Genomic DNA, 8,661 nt, shown 5'->3' with positions numbered 1-8,661 from the left:
GTTCATAAGTCCTCACTAAATTAATAAATTAATCAATTAGCGTATTTTATATAAGAAATGATATTTCTATATCAGAAAAAATAAATATTTTAATTTTTATTTAATAATAATTAATAATTATATGTATAGATGTATAATAGGTAAATGAATCTGAAATCAAAGTAATTATCCTCTTATGCTATACAGTATACACATATATATATTTTATTGTAATCATAAATAAATGCATTTTTTTAAATGTTGATTTTCAACAAACATTTTAAATATGAATAACAAAAAATAAATAATTAAATGCTAATTAAAAAAAAAAAAAAGGATATTAGTTTTACGGCTCTTGTGAACAAATTGTATTCATTGTTTACTACAAGTATATTTTATGGATAAAAAAATATTCGTTTTCTGTACATAGTAATTCATAATATCCAAAAGTTGTTTTATTTAAGTGTAGTATCAACATGAAAAGTCAACGTAGCGCAACAAAAGTTAAATGTCAATGAGACGTGATACTATTATTATATGGTTAAATGTCAATTAGGGCTGACGTACTTAAAGGTTAAAACCTCCTGGAATTATCAAAAAGACCAGTCGAACGTAAAAGCGGGCACGCGAATTTTATAACGATGTAATTTTATAAATCTTGCAGCTAGGGGTTAGAGCAATGTGATTTTCCATTTATTCTTTGAGTAAAAACAGCGCAAAACTAAATGATTACGCCACGTGGACGTAAGATATTTTCCACCATGCACTGGACACGAGGGAAATCAACGCATACTTTAAGATAGGTAACCTACCCTTATTATGCGCACAAGATACTTAGTTAAATGTCAAGCCCTCTTCAACTGCTCGTGACACTTAGTACAAAAGAACCCTAAAAATATATTATACTATACTATACTATACTATTAAAGGTATTTTGCACTCAGTGAATCCAAAGAGATAATTCATCAATCATCGCACAAATGTGAAAATTAACATTTTAATCTCAATACATTATATTATGTCTGCCAGTTTCAATCCCATTTAAATCCTATTTATTTAAAATCTAAAATATTTGTTATTTATTTCGAAGTTAAAATTTTTCTAATTCAGTTCGTACTTAAACTGTAAGTATACAAATTGTTTTATTAATAAAGTTGTATACTACTTACATAATACAACTAATGTATATGGATGGTCAGAATGAAAATGGGACATAAAAAAATGAAAAGGGGTAAAACGTTGTCAAAAAAATATATGTTGTTTTATTTGTGGCGATAAGGTGCCAAACCACAAGTCTAAACAAACATCAGTGAAAAGGGTAAACGTAGTATCGGATATCGATATCAGGCCAGAGACACCCTTGTTCTTTTTGTTGATTACAAAAAACTACCCTTCGTGAAAAAAAGAACAAAATACATCACAACCCTTTTACCGGTTTCTTTTGCCGTCTATATTGTTTCTTTTCTTCCTGAAACGTATTTATTTTTTTTATCTGGCTAATGTCCAAAAGGCACGTAAATTCAGTAAAAAAATCGTGATAAAACGCCTCTATAATGTTTACGCTCCTAACTATTTCAACTTCAGAACCACGCACCTCTCACATCTACACAAAACTTTGGATTTATAACTGTGGTTTCTAACGCGTGATCGACATTTTTATTTAGAATGACCGGCCAAAATACTGCTACTAGACTACGTTATAACTCAGTACAACAAAAGACTCAAAAGGTTTCTTTTGTGAATTTTTTTCACCGTCGGTTATCCATCAACGTCAACTAGAGACTAGTGCTTAACATTAGACATAGTGTATAAAACGCTCAGTCAGCGAATGAAAAAGGGCAGTCGTTCTGAATTGGGTAGTGGGGAGAACATTGATAATTAACATAAGAACGAAGAAAAGATATTAATAATATGATGAATGGTGAAAATGTTGACAGCAAAAAATATAAAATAAAAATATCCTATACGTAAGATGGTATGGACTTAAATGAAGCATAAGCAAGTTTATGGTGGGTATAGTTATATACAAAATCTCATACATATCTAATGTATGTTTTATGAGTAATAACAGTCATAGATACCTAGTTTTTGAAATGTGTTTTTCTTTAAATACTATTTGTTAATTACACCTTAGTTCATATTTATAAATAGATAAGTATTGAATTATCAAAACTAATTCAAATTTTTAATAAATAAAAATATACAAAATATACCACATACATAGCTATGACAAAATTATAAATATAATGTATAGAATTAAATACATAGTTCGGAGTAAACACTGAGTACAGTGAAGTTTGTTAAATAATGTGACAAGTAAGTAATGCCATTATAGTTTTTAGTTTTTACAACACAGCATGTGCAACTTTTACTCGTTTTTCCTGTATGTGATCGACCGTTACGCACCCTCAACACAAATAGAGATTTTTCGATTCGGTACGTTAACAATCAAATTTATACTCCGTGTCGTTTTATTGGTTTTTAAAACAGCTTTACAAGTCTCACTGGGGCCAACGTATTTGGGACGGATTGTAATTAAAACGAACTTTCGATTTCCCTTGACTATGTGCTTCTTGAACCCTTTTATAATTGGTAAATCGGTTAGTCTGTAAACATTTTCCCTTTGAAGATAATGTTGCAATGGTTATAGGTAATATATTATAACAACACGTAACTTAATTACACGCGCAGTGCTGTAAACGATTTCAGCTTAATTTTTCATATTACTAAGTGGCACAGTTAAATCAATGAAGTTTATACACAAACAGGCTACTTAATTAAGTAAAAATCGATTTAAAAACGATTAATCATAACAACAATAACTAATTTAAAGGTTTTCAAATTGTATACCTCTGTATTGTAGATTAAAAACAAAAACAAATTAATTTATAGTGTAATATAATATATTCTTATAAAATCACTCAAGAAGGTATAAGAATATAATGCAAGCACGTGTCAATAGAATTTTCTAAAATATGTATAACAATAAATAATTGATAATTAAACATTTATATTATTGATGTATTGATCAATTTAATAAAAACAGTTTAACGATAACAATTAACTAAAAGAAAAATATATTGCTTATGTCAAGTACAGAGAGGTAACCTCATATCAATATAATATTAAAATACATATCAAATGTACACAAAACTGACGAAAAAATAAAAATTGAAAGATCATTTACCATTGTATTGTACATCAACGGGAAATTAATTGAAATACTTAGTCTTAATATATTTATCCAAAATATTTATTACTATAAACAACTAAAATACAAAATTATGATAAAAAAAAAAACCAAGAGTAATCACCACCCTCCTACTTTTCTCTCTCTCTTTCTATATATATAAATATATGTATATATTATGTCCCCCGAGGAGCTAAAGGCTAATACACGGATATTCACTCGAATCGCAACCGATCATCAGTCTTGTCTTATACAGGTAGAAAACGGCTGTGTATTAATCAGCTGCCGTTAACACTCGAGTCCCCAGAGCTGTTTCTTGACGAGGATTTGCTTTTAGCCCTACGGTCACCTTTTATCGTTGCCATTATTATTATTATTATACGGTCATTGTCTCGTGGTAATAAAGCGTTTATTACTGTATTATTTTTTTGTTTTGTTTTTAGAGGGAGTTGGAAAAACAAAAACGTATCCATAGTTCTCCTCAATTTCCCAAAAGTGTCGTTTTTCTAGACATTTCTTGCGAATTGATTATATGTAAAGAAACCATAGTTTTTCAAAATTATAAGAAATAAAACAACAAAAAAGTCTAAAACTGAATAGAAACGAACTGAAATTAAAACAATTATGATAAAATAAAAAAAAATTTTGCTATATTATAATATTGCAAAAGTGAGGACTGATTTTCAATAAATCTCATTTCAGAACCTAAACAGAGCGATCGATGTATTAGTTTAACAAGACTATGAATTTTTTTTTTTTTTGATTTTCAATTTTAATAGCTTGAAAATTTAATTGCTTCAATGTTTAATCATAAACCGTATGTTCTTATACCAATCTAAAAAAAATCAAAAATGCATTTATTAAATTTTTTTGTAGACATTTTAAGTTCAAATTTGGACAAAAATGTATATTTAAATAAAAAATAACAATTTTAGTTTATTATTTTCTTATTTATAAGAGCAGTTAATAGACAACAGTTATAATTGTAACTAGTAATATAATATGAAATAATTTTTAAATTATTATTGTCTAGCACTAATATATGATTTATTTTGGATAAAAATTACTCCGACCTACTATATTATTGTTAGCAAAGTAAATACAAAGTTTTTTTTAAGCATGCAAACTACAAGTACATTTTACAAGTTATCATTAATTTTTAAATATCAGGATAAATGATATAATATATTAAGCATACATACATACATGCATACATGCATACACGGTGTTTAAAAATTACTCTCTATGAAATTATATGAATATATTAAATAAATTAAAATACTTGAAAGTATAAATATAGACATTAAACATGGGTCAAGATTATTATTACAACGCCATCTGAATCACGTTCATTTAAATTTTACTTAAATGGGATGGTAATACAGTTATTCAAATCTATCATTGGTTCTTTAATATTATAAATATAGATGAACATGTAATTTAAGACAATATTTTGAAAATTTAAACATAACTATATTGTTGATCAAATTTAAGTAGAATAAGCGTTGATACGAAACTGATGTGATTTCGAGAACGCAGAACGTAATATTTAAATTCATAAAACAGTATAAATTATTTAATGTATATACATATTACATAAAATATTTTATAAATATTAAATTATAATTACTAAGGAAAGAAAAATCGATTGCTTGGTCTTATAATATAATAATTTTAATTACTGCAATTTATCGTAAAGATTGTCTTGTTATACTTTTTATTCGTAATAATTCATTGACATTTTTGTTTTATTTTATTTAAGAACCTTTCACCGACTTAAGTCTTGTAACCACGTTTTAAGTATTATATTGGTGTATGTTGTACACGTGTACCTACGTCATATTTTCAACACGTTTCCGTAATATGATGAACAAATATAAAATCAATATCTAACATTAATATTTTGTACGTACATTATAGGTGCACGATGACAATGGCGAGCGTCGAGCAATATTATACCGTTTGGTGGGACAAATAAGTGGTAATAAATAAAATATTTCCCCAATGCTCGTCAACGCGTCAGTAATACGGGAGAAGGACCGATACGTAATAATATAAAGACGTCTACTGGACCTAATATAATTTCGTTGCTGGCCGCCTAGTTCTCTCCCCTTGTTCAACGTCTCACCGTATATTTCCACTACTCCACGTGTCGTTTTGGGTAAAAACTCAATAATATTATCCAGTAGCTTTATAATATTTTTTTCAAAAGATATCTGTAACGGATCAGTGCGCCCGATTGCCTTTGATGGAAAATAAAATAAAAAGCAAAGAAAAGCAAAGACCCTATTTACTCATGGTCGGACACACGCGTACCTTATACCCATATATACATATATTTTTCCTTTTTCCGTTGTACTACACTTGATATTTTCCTTCACCAACTAATTTTTATCGAGCTACTTTATTGAGTGTCTCTATAATACAATTATATAACAAGTGTTGGAAATAAAACGTAATACACTCGTATATTATACAATAAAGATAGGTGCCTTACTAGATTCTAGAACAGTCTATGTTCATTTCAAAATTTTAAATGACTAGTCATTTAACCATATAACTGGCTACTTGTGTAATGTTTTCCCCCTTGTTTGATTTAGATTTCGATGATTAATAACTTGTTATTAACTGTATAAATCATAATAATATTACGTGTGAATATTATACAATTTACGCGTTGGACATTATAAACAATCCATCAAAAATAAAATCTCTCTGTCTATATTCAATGTATACACCATATTATACAGAATATTATGACCAAATAACCAAACATTATATAACGTAAAAATAAATAATAATTCATACTATATAATATAATATTTGTATATTTCATGAATCTGTGTTATGCATAGGTAGTAATATTTGTTATAAATGGAGATAGGATTTAAAAACAATTTGTGCTTTATTTTGAAAAGATTATACACTCGTGTATTTTATAAATGATATGAATTTTAAATTTGTCAACGGCAATAACAATAAATTATGGGTAATGTACATATATCATCTATGTTATAATAATGAATCATAAAATTACAATTACTCTACTTATAATAAATAATCAAAATAAATCGAAAACTATTTGAGAATATACTTAATATAAAATTTTGAAGCTTTTAATAATAAGATTACGTTAACACGGCGTAAAGGATAGGCATTTTCGGTACGTTTTGTTGTATGGAATGTTTTGGTCTTATTTTATTATAATTAGGCACGCGTATATGACTATTTTAAAAAGAAATCCATCCACAACATAAAGGCACTACACGAAATAAATTTTTATTAAAAAATCATTTTCTTCTAGGAAAAACTGTGATTTGTCACTTAAAAAAAAAAAAAAAAACGATTAGAATACATCGAAATACTTATTTTATGTAAATTATAATAAAACGCGTTAAAATAAATCTTTGGGAACGGAATGCTAAGATCTTAGCTCGATTCTAGTAAGTATATTGTGTAAACAGTAATATAAATGTAATTTGTCTACAGATGACGTACTGCAAATGTATAAGCGAATGAGACGCGAACCCCCAATTATAATTATGTAATGCCCGCAAAATCAGTGGCTTAAAAAAATATAATTAATAATTGACATTCACAGTCTTCTAGTTAAAGAGTAGATGTGTTGGGTGGTGGTAAGCGTATCATTATATCATGTGCTTGAATAATATAATATTTTGTGTGTGTATACATATCGGGTGATGCATTTAACATAAAACACGACTTGTTATTTCAATAATTATTAGCGTTTTTGAAATATTTATTTTTGTTCGCATCATTTTGAGTTGTTAAAAAACAAAATGTTTTTAAAAATTATATTTTTTAGTCTTATAATTTAATTTTTTTACGACAACGTATATTTTTAATTCATTATTCTTAAAAAATGTTATTTGAAGTACTTCAAAACATAAAAATCGAACTTTAGACGAGTAAATAACGAGTTAAAATTATGAATACTTATAACTAATAAGCTATATATCTACAATTATTTTAATTGTTTATAACTCGAGATACTCCAATTAATATTCTGCTTTAGAATATTAAATTAAAATTGTACGAGGGTCTTACGTTAAATAGACCACCCCGTATTTATTTTAAACGTGACTCATTGCCTCCACGCCGTCAAATTCCAAATGGTCGGGCAGTCAAAGGCCCGCGAAAACGGTTATTTTTTTTTTTTTTCGTTATTATTATTTATATTCCTACGCACTCCGCGCGCATCCGTTTCCTGCTACAACAGCGTCACTACCGCGAGAGAGTCGTTATGATATTATATTCGCCCCGGAATAAAGCTTGTTTCACCACGCAATTCTCCCCGACAACTAATTAAAGCGACCGCCGACGTGTACACACCACGACCCTGTCCACGCGACCTTACAATAAACGGCTCTCTTTTGTCGTCCTCGCGACAACCGTTGTTTCTGTGCGTGTTGCGTCGCATCGTAATGTGTACGTACTTACAGTCGTCGTCCAAAAAAATACACAAAATGGCGAATGTAAAAAAAAAATAAAATCTCAATAGAGCCACAGAACGTATTATTATAATAATAATTATTAGCTGTATGCAAATAATAATAATAAAATTTAAATTTAAAATAAATCAATAAAAAAAACTGCCAATAAACTGCAATAATAAAAATATTAACATAATATTAACAGTCCTCCAGGTTTAAGTCTTTCAAATCAAATTTATGATATTTATTTAAAAAATTGCTTGAAAATTAAAATGTTCTGGTTTCTCAATCACTCAAATAGTTAAACATAAAAAAACTAACGGAACTTTAGTCAATTAACTAAAAGTTTGATTCTATGCGCCCAATCAACTTAATCATCTACTCTCTTCACATTATCACTCACATAATTATATTTTAACCTAATTAAAAATTAAATACACACTTACACGTCACCAACAATAGTTGTCTCCACTATATCAACAGATTGTTGTGCTCATATTATTATCGATTGATTACATTTGGCAACGTTGAAAAAAATCAAAAAACTCGAGCGTTCTTAATCGTGTTACCAAAAACAACGTTCTCGATCGTATTTTATCGATAATTCCCCGTGAAAAAGAAAGATATGACACAAATTAATTTTGTAATGCATATGCATATCTCCAAGCATTTACACTGCTGTCATTGAACGACGATGAACCGGTAACTCCGTGCGGCAAGATATAATTCATTTATTTGCACATTAGATCAGCTACTAAAACATTTAACAAACATATTCCAGAACAAAAAAATTATTAAAACGAGCTTTTTAACGATTAGGTATAATTTTTAATTTAAATTCGACATAATATGAGATTTTTAATCGTATTATAAGTACACAATACATGACGTGTACTGTGTATAGTATACAGAGTTATTTATGATTTAAAATTCAAAGGTTTAAGGATAACGTAGTGACCTCAGCTCTCAGGTACTCGCACTACTCTTATAAAAACTCTGAGAACGCCGGTCGATCTCACGTTTGAATCTAAAGCGACA

The sequence above is a fragment of the Melanaphis sacchari genome, unplaced genomic scaffold (genome assembly GCF_002803265.2).
Source record: "Melanaphis sacchari strain LSU unplaced genomic scaffold, SCAv2.0 Contig8_pilon_pilon, whole genome shotgun sequence".
NCBI classification, from domain to species: domain Eukaryota; kingdom Metazoa; phylum Arthropoda; class Insecta; order Hemiptera; family Aphididae; genus Melanaphis; species Melanaphis sacchari.
The sequence above is the reverse complement of the archived record's forward strand: the minus strand, read 5'-3'. Positions refer to the sequence as shown.